This window comes from Pyrgilauda ruficollis, unplaced genomic scaffold (genome assembly GCF_017590135.1).
Source record: "Pyrgilauda ruficollis isolate IOZ18807 unplaced genomic scaffold, ASM1759013v1 scaffold50, whole genome shotgun sequence".
Lineage (NCBI taxonomy): Eukaryota > Metazoa > Chordata > Aves > Passeriformes > Passeridae > Pyrgilauda > Pyrgilauda ruficollis.
This window is the reverse complement of record NW_024526600.1, coordinates 6,625,847-6,641,052: the sequence shown is the minus strand read 5'-3', so window position 1 is coordinate 6,641,052 and position 15,206 is coordinate 6,625,847. Positions and strand designations below refer to the sequence as shown.

Below are 15,206 nucleotides of genomic sequence, written 5' to 3'. Positions count from 1 at the left end.
CTCTTCCCTCGTCCTGGGACCCTCGAACACAACCATAAAAATCCTGTGAGGGAGAGCGGGAGTGGAGAGCAGGTGGCACAGTGGTGTGAATTTCAGGAAATAAGGGCATAGAGGCACAGGAAATAGCGAGCTTTCTTCACTAATAAGGCCTTTATAAAAACGAGACACCAGGCAGCACGGCTGGGCAGAGGAACGTTTGAAGCCATGGCTGAAAGCAAGGCAGGCGTGGGACTGATTTACAGAGAGGGAAAGGAGCAGGGAGTCTGTCAGATGGCACAAGTCACAGACCACAGAGCTGCTTGCCAAAGGTGGTGAAATAACTGAGCAGGGAAGAGAGGAGTAGTAATGAGCAGCACATAAAAGGGAACAGGCGAGATGGTCATCTTCAGGCTTTTACAGCAGTGCTGAGTACATCCTGAAACCACTGAGCAGATTGAGCTGTCTGTAGATGAATGTGGAGAAGCTGGTTTGGGAATTATTTTTTTTGGGTTTGTGTTAGAAAAATCAGAAACAGGTACTTTAAAATCTGGAGTATTTCCATGGCAGCTCTTTGACCAGATTATTTGACCTTTCCAAGCTTCAGCTTGCTTTCTGTATCTCAAAGCAGTATTTGAAGTGTCTAAGTCAGCTAACAGCAGTCAAATAGCTTCCATCCAACTCTCTGGCTGAAAGACTCCTAAAAGAGCTCCTGTGCAACACAGACACCCCTCTAGCAAATTCAAGCCCACAGACAGCAAGCAGGCTTGCTTTCCTCAGGTGTCTGTGAGGCTGCAGCTTGGAAACCACTTTGACGTTATCCAGCCCGTGGTGGTGTCACTGGTTCAGGCTGTGTTGACACAAGAAATCCACTGTGAAAGGAGCCAGGATGTGATTGCAATCACAATAGCCTTCCTTTGGGTTGAGCTGCTTGCCTCCAGCCCAGCCACTCTCCCAGGTGAAGCTCCACAGCATGGGTGTAGGTGCTTATTTAGGTGCCTTTTTTGCCATCTGATGTTCTTGAGTGGCTGGGGGGTAGATGCCTGAGTATTCTATTTTTTATTTGTAGGTCTGTAATTTGCTTTAGGTGTCCGGATTTGCAGTTCCCACTGCAGTTTAAACAAGACTGAGTCAGCGCTGCCTTTGTTAAGTCACCTTGGGGAGTGAAACCCATTGAAACCAACACCCACTGAAAAAACGTGCCTAGGGACAGGGTGGGGTTGGATGGATTCTGGGTGGCTCTGCCAAAGAGCTGGAGCTGAGCACAGTCAGCATATCCAGTGGCTGGGCAGTGGGAAGCTCCTCCACTGCTTCCCCAAGAGTCTGGGGAGCCAAAGCTGGGTTGATCTGGTTTTGCTCTGTCCTTCCCTTTCCACAGCTACAAAGCAGTAAGATTTGGGAGTCTGTAGACACCCATGAACAATGCTTGGAGGACATTGGCTTTGGGGCTTACATGTGTCAGAGATACTCTGAAAATTGAACTAAAGTAACTTTTAGTGGATTAGTTAAATCACATTATGCCCCTTCATGGATGCTCGCGCTCAGGATTTTGGGCCCTAATTTGGTTTAGCTTAATTCATTTTGGAAAATTCACTTTGGAAATGACTTAGGGTCCACTTGCATTTTGAGCATATGCATCTGTGTAGGTTCCCTTCTGTGGGTTAGCCAAACTCTTGACAGAAACTGAATTTTTTGGAGTGCTCCCAGCAATGACCTGGGAGAGGTCATTTCTCTAGACAGAAAGCTCTTACAGAGAGCCTTCCTTCTGCCTCTGTTCCCTTCTGTGGGTTAGCCAAACTCTTGACAGAAACTGAATTTTTCGGAGTGCTCCCAGCAATGACCTGTAGACAGCCCTTACAGAGAGCCTTCCTTCTGCCTCTCATTCATGGGAAGTGGTGCTGACTTCAACTTTGTTGGACCCTGAAATCCTTCTGGGGAAATGGGCTCCTCTCTGCGGAGCTGGGCAGATTGCAGGTCCTTTCAGTTTTCCTGTCTCAGCTGTAGGTTGGGGGTTTTCAGGCTGGTTTTGTTTCTGCAAGAAGAGGTACAGAAAAGAGTTACTGTTCTCATTTTCTCAGAAAAAGAACCAAACTTTTTTTTTTTCCGTTCATCCAGTTATGAATTTTTAATTGACTCATTAGATTGAGTGGTTCTTTTCTGGCAGCAGCAAAGCCTGAAGGGAGACAGGTTTGTTAGCATCTCTATTCTCTCCACTTATGTGTGAAGTGGATGGCTTTGAAGCAGTGTTGATTTTAGGCTTGCTGCTCTGGGACCTTGGAATTGTTGTGTCCCGTGGTTTGAGGAAAGAGCAGAAGGAGGAGTTTCTCCTCTTTTCCACCTTCATGGTACAGCCCTGTGCTGGGGGAGCTGCTTGGGACACTGGTGCAGCAGCACGTGGGGCTGCTGTCTGCAGCGGGGCATTTCAGCTGGCAGCGGAGCAGCTGGGATGTGCTCTGCTCCTGCCATCTGAGCATTGTTGAAGGCTGTGTCTCCAGGGCTCTGAGGCTGCTAAAAAATAATCTTATCAGCTTCAGAGGCATGCCAGTTTGGCTTGAAAGTACACTTCTCTCCATCCCATGAGCAGCAAGCATGGGTAGTTGTCCCTCTGCCATTATTAATGTCACTGCTTCAGATTCCTTCTCCCTCACTGAGACTTTGGCCATGGTCTAGTACTGCTTTGAGGACCTGATGTCTGTGATGGCCTGGAGTAAGAAGTGCTCCCCAGGCACTCTGTGGGACTCTTATCTGAATTTTAGGCATGCAACACAAGTGCTAATCTCACTGAAGCTAGGAATGAGGCCAGTCATGTGGTTCAAAGGCCTTCTGCCATTCGAGCATGTGTATCAAGGCTTAATCTTCTTCACCAGCCTTCAAGTGCTTCAAAACCAAGCCTTTCTGTATCTTACTGCTCCTCTTCTCATCCCCCTCTTAGCTTTGGGATGATGGAGTTACACCTGGGCTGTGAGATGTGTTAGGAGAAGAATTTAGGACATCTCAGACTGAGTTTCAGGTGGTGAGGGAGGTGGGGTTAAAAAAAAAAAAAGGGGGTGCAGCTCTTCAGGATGCTGTGGAACCATGGCCTTGTGACTGATGTATGAAAAAGGATTAGCCCGTGTACAAAGTCTGCAACTCTGCCTTCAGTTTTTTCCCTGAGACTGACACAAAACTGCTGAGGCTATTTTCTGCTCTTTTACTCAGGGTGGCAGGAAAATATTTTGGAAGATCTCATGAGTTGTCTGCCACCTGTTTTAACACCAGACTCGCTGCCTAAGGTAGATGTCCGGGCAATATCTGCCATCAGAAGACAGAAAAAGACAAATCTGAAAGTAGTCCATCTTTGTTTAAATTTAAGTGCATTGTTCTCTGTGTTGATGAGAGAGAGATCCTACATGTTAGACTTATCAGAAGACAGAAAAAGACAAATCTGAAAGTAGTCCATCTTTGTTTAAATTAAGTGCATCGTTCTTTATGTTGATTAGAGAGAGATCCTACGTGTTAGACTCGAGCTAGGCACTAGTGGCTGTAAACTTGGATGCTTTTGGATACTTGTCTCTAAGCAAGTGGTGGGAATTTTGACTTTGTGGTTGAATTGGGAAGACAGTTGAGTGTACTGAAGAGGGGAGTTAGAAAATTTAAATTGGGGTGATTAAATCATGCATCTGGGGACAATGCACACAGTTGTACTGGGGTTCTGCTTGTTGCTGGCTGTGATAAGTATGTAGTTTTTTTAAGAAGTCAAGAGACAGCAAAGAATTTGCAGGTGGAGGAAAGCAGCATCCCAGAAGCACAGCATCACCACTGACAAGACAGCAGTATTTTCCAGGTTGCCATTGGAATTATCTCTTAACTCTTGAAATATGGGTAGAAGAGGAGGTTTCTGCACAGTAATTTAGTTGGTGAAGCTGCAGGAGTGCTATGCAAATTGAGGTGCTGGTTTGTGCTTCTCCTGTTGATGGGTAAACTTGTGTTTTGCTGCAGGGTAGAACTGAGCACATGGCAGTTCCTTCAAAGAGCGTGAGTCACTGCAAATTTGTACTCCACTGTATCTCTGCGATGAATTGTTTGTGTGCCTGTACCCTCACTTAGATAACAGTGAAGAGGCCCAGGTCTAACCTCTTCAGAAGTTTCAGACTTTTATCTCAGTGTTTTTTCATCTGTGCTCCCAAAAACGTTGAGATCTTTTTCAGAGTAAGTGATTTGAGGGAAGAAATCAGGCTTTGAGGTTTTTCTTAAACAGGTAGTGATAGAGCAGGAGGAAAGGTTTCAAAGCACTTGAGGAGGTGGCAGGTCTTTTAGTCTTTATTTTGGGGGATGCAGCTGTTACAGCATCAATCCTAAACAAGTTAAAGCAAAAAAATGAAAGGGCTTTGGATGGGAGGGGACCACAGTCCCCACGGTACCACAGACTGGGAAGAAGCAATGTCAGTGCAGACTTGAGAAACAAGGAGCACTCAAACACAGCTGCCTTTGCAGTGGGCAGGGGCTGCTGTGGAGCTGCTGGTAGTGCCTGCAGGGATGGTCACCAGGACCTTCTTCCAGCCAGGCTTAGGTCACAGAGGGCAGAGAGGCAAGGTGCTATTCAGTGGCTGCCCTGCCAGCCTGGTCACACTTTGGCTCTCTGCTATTTCTCACTGGTCTCATCCTGCCTGGGTGGGTTGGTGCCTTGGCCTCTGTCCTGTTCTCCTGTGTCCTGCATTGCCTGTGATGGCTCCCAGGGGCTCTGTGTGGTTTTTTTGCTGGTAGCCCTGTTGTGGTGGAGTTTCTACACCATGCCAAGCTTGTAGTGAGGAGGGCAGGAGCACTGATGGGTGAAGATCCATCTGCATCTCTGCAGGTCAGGGCTGGCTGTGGCTCTGCCTGGTGGGGTCTTGTCTCCTAATGCTCCCAAGGCACTTGCAGCTCTCTGCAGACCAGGACTCAGTCCATGGGCGCTCAGACCATGCCTTTAGGAGTTTGTCTTCAGGATCCCCTGTGTCCTGCAGCTGTGGCATGTAACTGTGTGGCCACTTGCAAGCCCGTGGATGGGACAGGGTGGACATGTGTAGGGTATGTCTGAGAGGCTTTGGTGGCATGGGAGGTGGAAGAAAGGTTTATGCAGGCCAGACATTTAGCACTAGAAAGAAGGGAGCTGTGTGTGACTCAGACAAGCCTTCAAGAAAAGAAAGCAGGTCTCTTTTGTTGAACTTGTCACCAAAAGCCTCCAAGATCTCTCTGCTGAGCAAAAGAGTGTGTAGTAGCAGGCAAGAAAAAAAAAAAAAAGAACTTTTATTATCCCCTACCAGCTGCTGCTGCTTGTTGCCAGCAGCTTCCCTTCTTCTTTGTCAAGTGCTGCCATACGTGATCTGTCAGTGCACAGAGCAGAGGGAGAAGGTCATGTTACGGTTTGGATTTGGGAGAGCACACTCTGCTCCTGGCAACCTGGGTGAGAGCAGCCACTTCTCTCCATGTGGGGCACGTGGACCTCGGTGGCTGCTGGTTTGTTCCAGCTGTCAGCAGGGCTGAAGGTGGCTTTGCTTGAGGCAGGTGTCAAGGAGAGAGATGGCAGTCTCAGAGACAAGGACCTACCAGTTTTGATAGAAGTCTTTGGGGGCTCTTCTTTCTGTGCTGCATTTTCTTCTTTGTCTTCACCTGAGAGACAGGGAAAAGTGTTTGTCACTGTACTTGAGTGAGCAGCTTGTGTCCTGGGGAGACCAGGCATTTTGCAGATGAGCAACAGCAGGGCAGAAATTGAAATAAGCAGTTCAGCCTGTCCTGAAAGGTTGCAAAGGCTTCATCTCCGGAGGTTTTCACGACCTGACAGGATCAAGCTCTGAGTGGCCTTGTCTGACCTTATAGCTGACCCTGCTTGACCCTGTAGCTGCACTGCAGACCCCCAAGGTCCCTTCCACCCTGAATTGTCCTGTGATGAGCTACTTGGCTGCACTGCAGAAAGGAACCACTGTTAGGCAGCATTTTGGAGGTTGGTGCTAAATAAAGGAGTTTGGAGAGTCAGAGCTAAATAATGCCATAACATTGATGATCTCAACCAGGTGAGAACACCAAGGACCTGTTTTACATCCCCAAATTCTGGGGGTTTTTTCTGGTATATTTTTTATATTTCATATTGTTCTTATTTCTCTAGTGAGGTTGCAGGAGTTTGTCTCTATTGCTCTGCTCTGGTGTATGAAGGTAGAACTTGGAAATCGTTAGCACAGATGTCCTAATCTCTCTTAGTCTGTCTCAGCAGCTTGGCTACCTCCATGAAACATGTGTGTGCCTTATCTGGCCAAGCTGTGTGAATTAACCAAAGTGAGCTGCAGGATTGGTGTTGTGCTGTGTGAGTTACATTCATCTTTGCCTGTTTGGGCTGTGCTTGTTGCAGTAATTAGCTCCCCAGAGGAGCAAAATGTCCTTCACTTTCAAATTACCCGTTAGCTGGCATTAAAAAGGGATTTAAAAAAAAAAATCAAATGCCTTCTTATAGGTGGTCCTTTGCATCTAGACACAGGGTATTTTGTTCTTACTGTCCTCCTTTACATGCCTAATTCTCTCTGTAGTAACCTTCACAAAATAATTGACCTATGCTCCTCTGCTTTTTCTTTCTGTTCCTGCTATGGATGGAAAGGAAGTATTTGTCTGTTAATGGGGGAGGAGTGGGGAGGGGTAAACATATTTACCTCTGGCAGTTCCTGTGGCCAGAGCCTGGGGAATTGCACCTGGTTTGGATGCTACAGGCATACATTCAGCCCTGTTATGCTGCCAACTTGCTGCATGTCCCTGGATATGGTACAGTCCATCTCCCTCACCATTTATCCAGCTGGTAAAATTAGGGATAATAGCACACAAGCTTTTCACAAAGTCTATGCTAAATAATTGTGATGGGCTTTGAGCTCCTCAGATAGCGGGAGTTAAAAACAAAGGCTTACATTTCAGCTCTGCCTGGTAATAATGCTGAATAGGATTCATCTCCTGTCCTGCTTAGTCATTTCTGCTCTCATGAAAGTGTAGCTTCCTGAGCTCACCCATTTTTCCCCGGGCAGAAGCTGTGAGGCTGATAGGCACTGCCAGACTGGGGGGCCGGTGCTCCGCAGTGCCGTGGGCAGGTACCTGGGAGCCCGGCACAGGCAGCCCCCTGCTTTAGTCATGTGCAGTCTGGCAGTGAATTCCATGGGCTGGTTGTTCCTTGTGCTTCCTGAACCAGTCTTTTGAAGATAGCAGTCAGGTTAGAGCTGATGGCTTATAACAGAAATCTCTGTGTGTCCTTGCATAGTGGGACAGGGCTCACCCCTTTTCTGTGTCTATCTCATCCCATGTTACTGTGTTTTCCTGCTAAACACTTCCAGTTATTCCTGTTTCGTTGCAATATGCTATCTCCTATTCTTTCCTGTTGGAATTGCTTGCCTGGTTTTTTCTTTCTTATTGTTGTATTACATTGCATCACTTCTGTACCTCTGAATGTGCAGGAGAAATGGAACAAATTGTGGGCAGTCTGTGCCTAAAAAATGGGTAATCCATTGTATCCACTCTTTTGTTTCTTTCTGCAGTTTTTTCTTCCCCTCCCTCGCCTTTCTGCCCTGTACCTCAAAACCTCAGCCAGCTTGGTGGCATGACATGCTTTGTGGGAAGGGCTCTCACTTGGGGATCTGATTCTTTCTTTTTTTTTTTTTTTTATGCCATCCACCTACCCATTTCTCAAAAACCTGGCATTAGACACATTTGGAACATATCACTGTATTCCATATGTTTTTTCTATATTGTCCCCTTTGAGGCAGAGGTACTTTTTTAAATTTAGCTAGCATGTGGAGAACAATTACGATGAGAATATCTGTCCTTTTTTGGACAAACTTGTACACTTGTACTGATGCATTGTAAGAAAAAAATGTATTCTAAAAGCCACTTCTAAAAATGTAAATTAATACAGCCTCAGGCAATTGCACGGCCCTCTGCTCACAGATCTGGGCTTGTCTTTAAAATGAGCCCTCTTGCTTCCAGACTTTCTACATCCCTTCCTTGTCAGGAAGGCAGGTGTGGAACCCTGAATGCTGACTTGCCTTCAGACTGTAAAGAGCTGCAGCGTTTTGCTTGGGTGGCTTTCTGTGCAGCACTGAGCCTGAATCGTAACATCAGGACAGTCAGCTAAAATGATCTTTGAAAACTAAGCAGCCTTTCCTGAAAAAGCCTCTTTTCTGAAGGCTCCCCCCAGTCTGCTCTCGAGGCGTGTCTGGCTCCTCTCAGGCATCCCTCAGGATGGTGGGAATGTGGCATTTGCTCTTTGCTGAGCCCTGTGCCTCCTCAGTGCCAGTGAGGCTGCAGGGCTTGGGGTCCTCTGCTGCCCTGAAAGGAATTGCTGAAAACACAACCCTGCTCAGACCATGTCTTCTGTTTGCTTCTCCTGCTGACTCTTCCCATGTGCTTTGCCCAGTTCCTGGTAAAAATGAGGTGTTTGGTAATCGTAATTGCTGTGTTTTGTAGGATGCCTTTCAGTCTTTCCCCCTGAGTAGAGGGACTGGTGACAGGCTAGTTGTGTATATTGACATAATGTGCTGAGAAGAGGTAAAGGATGCAAAGGTTTTTAAGTAGGATAGAAGAATCCTTAGTCAGAGATCCTGGTGCATTTGAAGACCTGCTTTACCACCAGGGGTTACTCAGCATCCTAGGTTCAAGCCTGGGGCAAAAGCCTGGTGTTGAAAACAGTTTAGTGCTATCTCCCATCCTGGATTTAGCATTTCCTCCTGATGTTGTGTGGGCAGTCCCAAACCCTTTTTTCTCCACCCCACATGATTACTTTTTCACAGTATGAGAGAACACAGAGAAGCACAACTAAGAGAAGCTCTGAAATACAAGACAAAAAAGACGGCACACAAAAGGAGAGCCAGAAGGAGCTGGGCTGGGTTCGATGAGCAGGTGGTGGAGCCAGCAGGCTGCAAAGTGGGATGGGCAGAGCCTGGTACCTGCCTCCTACCTCCTGTGCCCTCGGCAGCTTTCCAGGGGCTGGAGGGGAGCTCGGGGACACCCATCTCTTCTTCCACCTGCACCGCCCTGCCAGTGCTGGCTGCTGAGCATCCAGCACAGCCTGTGGCTCCCTGGCACGGGGACCCTCTCCCAGTGTCACTGGCAGAGCCTGTTGGCATTTCTGGCAGCCTTTTTGGAGTGCCTGGTGGCGGGGGAGAGGCTCGAAGTGTGCAGGTTCTGTGCCCGTGTGCCTCCAGAGTGTGTCAGACGGGAGAGCGAGGGCTGTGAGCGCAGCTGGTGACATATGGCACCCGTCCCCTGCCTTAGCGATTGCTCAGTGAACTCTGAAAGTGGAATACGGTCCCCGTGGCTCCAGCCAGCTGCAGCACTGAGAAATCCTGCAATGGAGCGGCCCCTTATTCGATTACCACCGAAAAACTTCGCGTTCCACGTTGCCTATTTTTCCTGCTGTGCTTCCCTGGGGAGGTTTTTGCTGTGTTTACTCTTCCTCCCACTCTTCTTTCTTTCTTTTTTTTTTTAATTTGTTTTCCCTGGAGGATTGATTTATTTGTTCTTTAGTTCCAGCCCCTCAGACTTGGTTGCTGTGCACTTCGGTTGCTCTGCTGCCTTGAGAGGCAGGGGCAGCTGTTTCTGCTGTTGATGCTGATGCTTTCCTTGAGTTCTCTTGGAGAACAAGTAGGTCTGGTGATGAACAGCAGTGTCTTCATGTAGCAAAGGATGAGTGCAGTGCCCATTGCTCAGCTCTGTGCCACAAAATGCTCCCTGCGGTGTGGATGTACATCTTGTTGGAAAATTGCAAAACCAGGAAAGTCAAACTGGTGGCTGGTGCTCAGGCAAACTGCAGAGCAGCGCAAGTTTCTCCAAGGAGCATTACCAATCTACATCAGATCCTTTTTGTCATCTCAGATAAGATAGTGCTAAACTTGAAATCCTACTGCTTCTGTCCCACCCCTAGCTCCGATGATTTGGAATCCTTATCTCTAATTGGAGATGTTGGTGTTGAGCATCTGGGGGAGAAGGGTTGGGGGAAGGGGGAGATGGGAAGATTTCTTTAGGTTTAAAGCTCCAGAGGGTTTCTGCCCTGCTTATGCTACCCACAGGAGAGGTGGGAAAGGGAAGGCAATTCTTTGGTGGTTTAGAGTCCCACAGCAGCCCGTTCCTCCTCCTTCAGCCCAAAGCCCTGGCAGGACTGACCTTTCTCCCCTCTCCCTTCAGCTCCAGGTGGTGCAGGGCTTTGCTTCATGTGCTGAGAAGGAATCCTGACCTGCCCTGGGACAGAGCTGCCCCTTGGTAGGGAGAAGTTGGGGAGAGAAATTTTCCATTTGATTCTGTGTCTGCCCTGTCAGTTTAGCCCCCTAACAGTTTCACAATCTTTATCTGATATAAGTTTAAGAGGATTTCCCTGGGCGCAGTGGGATTATTGTAAATCAGAGAGCAGTCTCCAGCTGATATTCCTTCAGCAAGTATTTATTTTAAGTGGGTTTAACAGTATTTAATTTAAACAAAAAAAAAACTTTCTGTTTTTTTTTTTTTTTTCATGGGTTGCAAGTAAATTGTTTGTGCTATCAGAGAAAGTAGAGCCTGAATAAAATGAAGAAATGTATTGTTGCTTTCTGGGCTGGGGGTGGTGGAAGGAAAGCAGCAGCTGGAGGTGGGGAGGATAGAAGATAAAATAGTAATGTGGTGGGAAAAGTAACACTATTCCATGCAGCACTGATTAGTAATACTGCCAGACAGCTGTTTATAAATGGGAAATGTAATGGGAAGAGGGGCTGCAAGGAACATGAGAGTGCTGCAGGCACTGCTGGGTCCTCATACGAGGAGGGGATGGCTTCTGTCAACCTTTTATCTGCCCCCTAGGGTACCAGGGGCTGTGCTGCTCCACCCTCCCTGGCCCTTGTGGGATGGTGCTCAGTTGTTTTTACACATAACATGCTCCCCCAGATTTAGGAGTTTTGTGTCACCTTCAGGAAAGAGAAGCAGTGGCGACTTTTGGCTTTGGGAAAGCTGTGCCTGTAGGAGAAAAATCTCCTTTTCAGCCACATGTGGGCTGTTTCTTTATCCTCTTCCCCCCTCTGGCAGGCTTTACTGATGGCAGACGGCTCTGGGGCTGGATGTGTGTGCACGCATCCAGAAGTCGTGCTGTCACAGTGAGAGCCGCCTTCTGGCCACCTGCACCCGGGCTGCATCCTAGTCCTTGGAGCATTTCTGAGGATGCTAATGGAATGGGATTAGCCGCCCCACTTGCCCTTGCCATCAACAAGAGATGTTTCTGGAGAGCCTACAAAGAAAAGCCAGAGCTAACAGGGCAAACCCGAACAAAGGCGCTTTAGAATGCAGAGAGAAGCGTGATTTTTACCCTGAGGAGGCAAGAGGTGGGGCTGCTCTGCTCCCCATTTGAAGTCTGAATGAGCCTCTGCCTTAAGGGATCGTGGATGATGAGTTGGTGCTAATGGGCTGGATGCCCTTCAGTGTCCCTGCTCTGCCCGGCTCCGCTTCCTTGACATTGTGGTTCAACATATTGCACCCTTCAGGGCTTTATTCCTTGCTGCTTGAGAGTTAAAATGATAACTTAGGGCTCTCCAAAGAAATGTAGAGCTAGGGATGCCTGCCCTGGGGAAGTGTGTCATGGCAGGCAGGGTTTTCAGGATAGGAATGCCTCTGTGCTAGGCACAATGTGCTCTGAGCACTTAACTTTCTCAGACCCTGTCATCCTTCATTTTTAGCTGCCTATTCAAGAGAGCAAGATTTTTATGAAGCCATTTCTTACCAAAAGCATTTCCTGATTGTAACTTGTAATGCCAAACGTACTGAGGGTGAGAAGGTTTAGAGAGATAGGTTTTCTTTATGGCATTGTGCTGCCGCATGGAAGCAAAGAGATCCAAAAGCAGCAGGTTAACTTAGCAGAGGGTTAAAGTTGGGCTCTGAAAAATTGCAAAAAAATTGCATCAGCGTTCCACGGATGACCACAGGTGCTCTGGCAGTCTGTTGTCACCTTTTGAGTTCTCTCAGGTGTACTGATGCCACCTGTCCACAGACAGGAGTCCTTGCAGAGCTGCAGGTGATGGTTGTGCCCGACGGGTGCCCCACCTGGCACTGTGGCTGGAAGGGGGGAGCACTGGCACAGCAGTGTTTACTTGTGGGGAAGGGAAAGTGGCTGGAAAGGTGGCATTATCAGGGGCATGAGTCCATAATTTGGAGAGATTCTGTGCTTTGAAGGAGCTCCTTTGTTGTGGGTGCAGGCCAGAAGGGCTGCCCTGAGAGGTGCAGGTGCTCTGGGGCAGTGTGAAAGGTGTGCTGTGGTCACAGTGGTACTTCCAGTGTCTTATTTCTGCAGAAGTTAGGAGCACTGCCCATCATCCAAACAACCCCTCTCAAGTGCACCAGCCAGGTGAGTGTATAAGCATATCCAGGGAAAAGAATCCCTTTGCATGAGAGGTTCCTGCCTCCAGGCAGAGTCCTGGGGTGCAGGCTAAGCTGAGCCAAAGATGGAGCCCTTTGGCTGCTGTGGGATAGGGGATTATGGCGCCCCTGCCCTTACTGAGGAAAGGGAAGGTTGTGGTCATCCCAGTGCTGGGCAGTGAGAAGGAGAGAAAATGAAGGCATGCAAGGCAGAAAGTGAGTGAGCTGAGGGAGATGGAGGTGAGGGGGTTAAAAACCAAGCAAAAGGTGAGAGAAGGGAAGAAAGGGAGCAGGAAGAAAAGCAGGAACAGCAGCACTGGGAAGGTGAGAGGTGGAGGCAGTGTAGAAGTGACAGGTGGAAGACCTTGGATGGGAGTTTTTGTTCTCTTAAGAGCAGTGGGGTGTGTAGCTTGGCATCTTGGAGGTACTGAAGCAGGGAGAGCTGAAATGGGGATGACCAGAGAGGGACTGTGGCAGAAGTGAGTGTCCCTGCTCCTTCCTGCCGTGGGAGGAGACCCCAGAACTGCCAGAGACATGGGTCCCTCTCCATAGGGCCTCCTTCTGCAGGGCTTTGTGGGGGCTCTTCCCTACCATTTCCATGTGTCCTTCAAGTGCCCTAGATGCTGTTTCAGGCTTTTGACTCTGGAGCAGACAATGGGGGTTTCAGTGCTGTCTTCCATCAGGGCTGTCAGGATGCAGTAATTACCTTTGCACTGTTGCCTCCCACCCTTTATTCCTCTCCCTTTGTGACTGGGATGTCAGAGGCAGTGATGGTGCTTTGAGGAGCTCCTTTTGAAGTGACTTTGTGAGTCACAGGACTGGTGAGCAGTGGGGAGTGAGACGCTGGTGCCCAGCACTCTCAGATCCTTTCAGCTCCCTCGTGTCTGTGGCCAGAGCAGCGTGTCCTGCCTGCCCATCCTCGGAGACACCGGGCTCTTCAGGTCTCATCTGCTTAGAGAGCCTCTTGGTGAGGGTTTGGTGTGGATGGAGGCAAGGGGAGAGAAGGAGCAGGACACCAGAGGTGTGCTGGGCTGGGCAGCAGTGCTGTGGTTTTGGGTTGTGCCCGTGGGGCCGGGCTGAGCCGGAGCCTGTTGCTGTGAAAAGCGCAGCGCTGGCTCAGGGTGCTGCACGGGTGCTGAGCTGCCCCTGGCAGAAGTGGGATGAGTTTCTGCAGGCAGCCCTGTCACAGACCATCAGAGCAGCAAGATGGACTTGCTGTCTCCTGTGGTATGTTCGGGCCACGGGATGCTCTGGTAGGGCTAAGTTCAGCCAGATAACCGTGGGCGGTTTGCACTAATGAGATGTTTTAGATGACACGGGTGCCCCCAGGAGCCACTGTAGAACCCTCCCCTCCTCGAATCTCTCACTGAAAGGCTAGAAGGTGGTTTCCATCACTGCTAAAGTGGCATGAGTTGGAGCCAGGCACCACAGTCCCAGCCCTATTACTGGTCCACTGAGCTGATACCCACAGGGCCACCCATCCTGTCCCTTAGTGTCTTCTGGTAGAAGTTGACAAGACTGAAATGTGAGTCCTCTCGTTGACTGCCAGGACTTAGCACCACTGTTGAGCGTTCAGGGATGCTGTGTGGAGCAGCAGGACAGCCAGCCAGGCTGTATGTGAAACCCCTGTACGCCAGCCAGAGCAGAGCCTGATTAAGCTTATGAAACCTGACAAGATCACAGCCCAAGGTGGTATTGCTGGAGGCTGCTTGACTGGGAACCATGTTCCTGTTGCAGCGGCACGAGCATTAGGGATGTCTCTGGAAGCCTGTCATGACACATAGCTAGCCCCTGAGCAAGGAGCACGTCTCTCACAGCTGTTATCCTGCCAGCAGAGTGCAGGAAGAGCCTGCTCCCAAAAGGAGCACTGGCTGCATCTGCTTGCAAATGAGGAGCAGTTCCTCCTTCTCTGCCATCTTGGCTTGGAATGGATGGTCCCCTGAACAAGTAAATGCTGACCAGGGCACTGCTCTTTTGGCTCTGCAGGTACAGCAGCCCCTCCAGCTTGGCTGGTATGTGTGTCCCCAAAATAATGGCTTTGTGACCCGTAAAGGACATCCCCATAGCCCCACTGCTCCATCAGTGGCCTGTGTGTCACTTGGACCCCAGATGAGGAGCTGTTGCCCGTCAGTCGGTGCCCGAGGGTGCTGTGTGCTGCCTGCTGTGGGTCTGGGAGCTGGCAGAGCAGGGACTGCTGCAGGAGGCTCTGTGCTCTGCTCACCATCAGCTAAAATAAGCTCTGAAGTGCAATGCGATCATCCTGTGGTACAACCTGGGTGGGAGACTACCTGACTCACCGCCTCTGCCTAGCAGCTATTGCAGGGATCTTCGTGCCACTTGTTGTGGATCTGCATGAAATCAGAGGCTTATATTTCCTAGCAATCAGTATTTCTCACGCAGGCACTGCCCTCAGATTCCTCCTGGTCGGATTTGTGCCTGTCTGGGAGAAGCAGCAGCTTCTTAAACAGACCGGCTCTTATGCCTTTGTTTCCTTCAGCCCCACAGGGTTAATCTCCTTCTTGGCACCTGATTATTTGCTGCTGCAGGGTGTGTGTTTGAAATTCTCATTTAGCTGGCTTTAATCCCCATCTGGGAGCTGTGTCCAGGTCCCAGGGGCTGGGGGTGGGTTAATACCTGAGCCCCCCCTGAGCAGCTCAGTGCCTCTGCCTCTCCCCGCAGCTGGTGGCTCTCGGTATCCCCGAGGGAGGTACTGAGGTGAATGGACCACTTCCCAAATGGTTACTAAGCCTTCTGTGTTCCTTTGTGAGGCTGGTGAGCATTGGTGTTGCTGGCTTAGCAGCAGGCCTGCTGAGAGGAAGGGATGGAGGCTTGCAGAGCTGCATGGTCAGGTGAGAGATGGAGCTCCCCTTCTGCTC

At 49.3% G+C, this 15,206-nt stretch overlaps 1 protein-coding gene across 1 annotated transcript in view; it reads left to right on the top strand.

The window, feature by feature from the left end:
- Positions 1-15,206, top strand: part of IGSF3 (immunoglobulin superfamily member 3) — a 93,082-nt gene that overhangs the window by 28,085 nt on the left and 49,791 nt on the right. The gene's annotated exons all lie outside the window — the stretch shown is intronic.